The sequence below is a fragment of the Leopardus geoffroyi genome, chromosome C3, assembly GCF_018350155.1.
Source record: "Leopardus geoffroyi isolate Oge1 chromosome C3, O.geoffroyi_Oge1_pat1.0, whole genome shotgun sequence".
NCBI lineage: Eukaryota > Metazoa > Chordata > Mammalia > Carnivora > Felidae > Leopardus > Leopardus geoffroyi.
Window position 1 is genome coordinate 37,454,682 of NC_059338.1, and position 5,624 is coordinate 37,460,305.

Below are 5,624 nucleotides of genomic sequence, written 5' to 3' on the forward strand. Positions count from 1 at the left end.
TCAATGGATGAATGGATAAAGAGGAGGTGATACACACACACACACACACACACACACACACACACACACACACACTAATGGAATACTACTCAGCAATCAAAATGAATGAAATCTTGCCATCTGTAGCAACGTGGATGGAACTAGAGTCTATTATGCGAAGCAAAATCAGTCAGTCAGAGAAAGACAAATATGACTTCATACATATGTGGAATTTAAGATACAAAACAGATGAACATAAGGGAAGGGAAGCAAAAATAATATAAAAACGGAGAGGGAGACAGACCATAAGAGACTCTTAAATACAGAGAACAAACTGAAGAGTGCTAGAGGAGTGTTGGGTGTGGGGGATGGCTAAATGGGTGAGGGGCATTAAGGAAGATGCTTGATGGGATGAGTACTGGGTGTTCTATGTAAGTGATGAATCACTAAATTCTATTGTTGAAATCAGTAATTGTAAAGTTACTTGTCTGAAACTGCTGTCAAACCAACAAGACCACATTTATGTATCCATCGATTTCAGGACTGTTGGTAACCTGGGCATATTTTCCCCCAAATAACCTTGTCTCCTTGTGTCACAAGACCCAACTCACTTACGTTCACTTCAATGACAGTACCTTTTGTAAGAACACCCAAAAATGTATATAGTGAGGATGAGGGATTCTCTTTTATACCAACTATTGGCAGGCAAAAGGTGGCTTTCAATTCAGGATGTGTTACATGGACCTTTTTGAAAAGTAAGCCCACTGGCCTAATGAATTTTTCATATTTAGGTGGTTTTAGAGTAAAGCCATCTCCAACAAAGCCAACTTTAGTAACCATCCTCTTCCATGCTTTCTTCTTTCTCTTTCCTGTTCGAATAACTTTTAATACTTCTGTTTCTCCCTGGGCACGAACTTTGAGCAAAGGACTTCCCATTTTGTTGCTTTCTCTTTTCATTTTTGTTTAATCATGTTGGGAAGTACTTTAGCTTGGGACTGTCCCTCCCTGTCCAGTACATATTCAGGTACTGCTCCTTGTGGAGTCTTTTCATCATTCTTTTGCTTGGTGTTTCTCTTTTCATGCATCTTGATAGTCTTTTTCATTTGTATTTTCTCAGGATGGCGCTGTTTATGGTGGAACTTAGCTTTCAGACCAATCATCTTTTTTGCCTTCTTTGAATGTTGATGAGCCTCTCAACCTTCTTTCTTTCTCTTTTTCTCATGGTAATCTAAATGATAGCCACAGTGCTTCCGGTGTAACTCAACATGTTCATTTTGTGGCTTGGTGATGGCGGCAGAGCCCCCTGGTGCAGCTACAGGGGCGCGAAGAAACTCTCAATTTTCTGGTCTTACAGACCCGCGAGCTCACTCCAAGCAACCCGCGATGGGAAAGAGACAGTTCTAAAACGACCGACTCCAGAGAAAGCATGACACATCAGTTCTGAACCCAGATTTTTTAGAGAGCTCTCAGGACTTCTTAAGTATTAGGGCTGGAACTGATGTAATTTTTCCATACAGGTCACACAGCCAGCTCAGAGTCAAGGCAAGGAGATATACAGAGCATAAATACTAGCATGTTCATTAGGGCCTATGAAAGCTTCGGCCTACTACACTTGCCTTCCTTCCCACAACTGTGACTGGAGGGATGGGTTAATGGGGTCAAGCTGTCAAAGAACTTTGAGGCTTTAGTGTTAGATAGAGCCATCTAGGATGATGGAAGTTGTTATGAAGAGAAGACAGGAGCCAAAATCTTCAAGAATGAGGGGAGTAACCTTAAGATGTGAAGATACAGCAATGAGGATAGTCAGATAGTATCAATTCCAGAGAAAGGAGTGTTACATAAGGATGGAAAAGTGAAGGTCTAGAACATGGATGGCACTAGCAGAATGTTGATTGCTACAGGGCTCTTTTTATGGAAATGTGAGAAGCAGCAGCCTCCATTCAAGTAATCTTTCCAAACTTATTATAAGCAGTATTACTTGTCTTTGCTGCAAAAGGAAGTAAAATACTTTTACAAGGTTTCAGAGAAAGCATTGATCAGAATCCCTCCAAGGACTTAAGAATGCTTCTTTAAGTAATTGTCACATAAGCATGGTAGTGTGGCCCTCAAAGTAGTTAGAGTCTGATTTAGGGAGCAAAACTTGGAAAAAACAACCTAAATACACCAGTAATTGTACTTGGCTTCAGTAAATAGTACTTAAGAAAATAATTAAGTAACTCCAGGCAAATGATATATAAAACAAAACTCCATTAAGGTAGTCGATTAACATACAAAAAGAAACATTTAATTTTTTTAATGTTTGTTTATTTTTGAGAGAGACAGAGACAGAGACAGAGACAGAGCATGAGTGGGGAAGGAGCAGAGACAGAGGGAGACAGAATCTGAAGCGGGCTGTAGGCTCTGAGCTGTCAGCACACAGCTGATGCGGGGCTCAAACTCACACAATGCAAGATCATGACCTGAGCCAAAGGCAGACACTTAACCGACTGAGCCACCCAGTCGCCCCCAAAAAGAAACATTTAAAAATTGGCTCCTTTCTCATACATACTCACAGTTTAATATAAAAAACCTTTTTATATTGTAAAAAATGAAAGGTAATATGAAGATCAAAATATGAACTTTTCCTATTAAACATCATTTAGACTTACCAAACCTTTACCAATTAAATGTACTCACCAAGAACTACATGCCTCTTGTCAGCCAAAAACAAAGAACAAAAACAGAAGAAGAAGAGGACACATTCTTCTCGGAGGCTGACTGAACCTCAAAAATAGTGCTGAGCAGGGTCAGGCTATGCATGCTAAGAAAATCAAAAAGAAAAAAGGCAACTTTTAAATACTTGCAAGAAGGAGGCGGTCCCATTTATGGGCTGATAAAATGTCTTTCTCCATAGCTGGGTGTCAGAATAGCCGCGATTGGAAATCCCCACAGAGGAGGGTATCTCTAGGTGAGAGCCAGGTTTCAGTTAAGCCAAGACTTGAAGGTGAGTTCCCAGTCATAGTTTGAGATTATTCGAGAGTTTGTTTAATCTGTGGACTAGAAGTTCCTAAACATGCAGTGAAATGATTTGGAAAGAGGTGGGAAGTAGTTTAAGACTAGGCCAAGGACAAGAAACTTAGGTGTTGATTAATGAAAACAGGGATGAGGGGCCCCTGGATAGCTCAGTTGTTTAGGTAACCAACTTCGGCTTGGGTCATGATCTCGCAGTTTGTGAGTTTTGAGCCCCGCGTTGGGCTCTGTGCTGACAGCTCAGAGCCTGGATCCTGCTTCAGATTCTGTGTCTCCCTCTGTCTCTGCTCCTTCCCCACTCATGCTCTGTCTCTCTCTCTCTCTGCCCCTCCCCTGCTCACGCTCTGTGTCTGTCTCTTAATAATAAATAAACATTTTTTAAAAAATGAAAACAGGGATGAGCAAAAAGGTGAGTTTAATCCTTACAGCCTCTCTGAGGATGACAGGCACCTGACAGGCACCTGGCTCACCATGCAGGCAGGCATCTCCCCAACCCCATCCAGGTCACCATGTAGCACCCTGAGCTTTGGGCACACCTCACTCAGCTTAAACTCCTGTTACTCCCCAGCAGCTCCCATTTCTGTTTATTAGGTGTCTATTCTCCCTGATGACCACAGTTCCTGATCTTCAGAAAAAGGTATTTTGGACATATAACCTATAGTTTTTATATTCTAGATTGCTTTTCTCTAAACGTTAATCATACATTTCTCATGGTGCTTAAAATGCCCTTATAAGAATTTCTCTGCAGATCCAGGATAATTGGCAAAGAAGTCACTGACGGTGGTAGACTATACATAACTTGGGTCTGGATGTTGTAGGAGTCCTTTGCAGAATTCCCTTTGCTATTTGAAATGTAAATTTATTCTATCTATAAAGGCAAATTCAATTTCAATACAAAAATAGAATTATTTTCTAGGTGCAAAACTTACTATCTCTTTGATGCCCCCTACTGCGGTATCCTGTTAACCACAGAAATATATCAAAACCTGGAAGCAATCAGCAAAGTTTTAGGTTTCTAGAAGAATGCCTTTCAAAACCTGGCTCATTCTTCTTAAAACAAAAAAAAAAAATCTTTACTTAGTTCTCTGGGTTATAAAATGTGTGTTTTTTTGTGAAAAACCCTGCAAAAGAGTTTCAATCAAAAGTCAGAAGCTTGTTAAACCTTTTTTTCTTGAGTCTTAGTGTACAGTACATTAAAATGCATAAGAACAGGCAACAGATGAAGCTTTGTTCTTGAACAACCCCCTGGATGTCTGCAGACTTGATACTTAAAATTACCTTAATTCAAGGTTGGAAAGACTTTCTTCTTGTTTCAAAGCCCTTCCATATCAGCCTCTTACCAACATGTCTTAAGATGATATGATGACAAATGCAATAGAAACCAAGGAGGGTGAGGGTAATTAGCATTTCAAAGCAATTTCTCTTTCTAAAGAGCCTAAAATTTTTAAATAAAATGTTATTTTGAGACAAATTATCAGGGTCTCAAAAATTCTTGACATTGACCAAGAAACTTATTCTCCAAAAATTTGGGGGAAAACTCAGAAAATGTTCTGACTTCATTTAAAACATATTATTTTAGGGGTGCCTGGGTGGCTCAGTCAGTTGAACATCTGACTTCAGCTCAAGTCATGGTCTCATGGGTTGGAGCCCTGCATCCAGCTCTGCACTGACAGCTCAGAGCCTGGAGCCTGCTTCGGGTTCTGTGTCTCCCTCTATCTCTCTGCCCCTCCCTTGCCTACTCTCTCTCTCTTTCTGTATTATTATTATTATTATTATTATTATTTTATATGCCTCAGATCCACCAAGATTTTGAAATAAATTTAATCATATAACATTGATTATGGCCGTGCTATACTTCAGAAGAATTTATACAAATGTGGAATGTGGCTCAGTATCTTTGTTGCCACATAATATTAAGATTGTTCTCAATAATAACAATTTTGTGGTTTGTAATACTCCCTTGGCAGTTTTGCCTAGCTTCCCATAAAAAAAAAAAATAAAATTTATTGTTGCCAAAAGTTTAGTAGTATCTTATATAGAAAAGGAATTTTGAAGTAACTTAGTAACTCCCAACTACAAATAAGCTACTTAGCAGTAAGTAGATAGTGGGTTTCTGAGAACTGGAAATATTTTTTTTCTGGTGAGTAGTAAAGCAGTCATTCAAATTTGGATACAAATGGGAAAATGTAGTTTTTCAAAACCTGAAACTTGTCATATTTTTCTTGGTGGTGAGAGGGAAGGACTAAATATTCTCTATCACTTAAAATAATTTTGAAGCTAATTTTTTTGGTGCTTTCAAAGAAACGCTACAGAGAAAGGTTGCATGATTGAGCTTAGTGCTACAATGAGGAAAATGCAAATCAGCAAAGAATACTCCACCTCACTAAAAGCTAGAAATCTAAGTCAGACCTAGGGCAGCATGACGCAGTCTTAGCAACTCTGTTCTGGCCTCATATAAGGACATGTTGGATGTAAAGGATCAGTGTGGGGCCCTATTTCTGCCTGCAATTTAGTGGATTCTCAAGAATTTGTGTGGTTGGAATTGAAATCCTGTTTAAAAAGGTTAACAGATTTAGGATTGTTTCCTCTAGGGAAGAGAAGAAGCAATCTCATGTCTTTATAGTCTTAGATTCTTT

At 39.2% G+C, this 5,624-nt stretch overlaps 1 pseudogene; it reads right to left on the reverse strand.

Annotated features, from left to right (window-relative positions):
* Window positions 1–252: 252 nt before the first annotated feature.
* On the reverse strand, window positions 253–3,473 carry LOC123586564 (annotated as a pseudogene).
* Window positions 3,474–5,624: the final 2,151 nt, after the last annotated feature.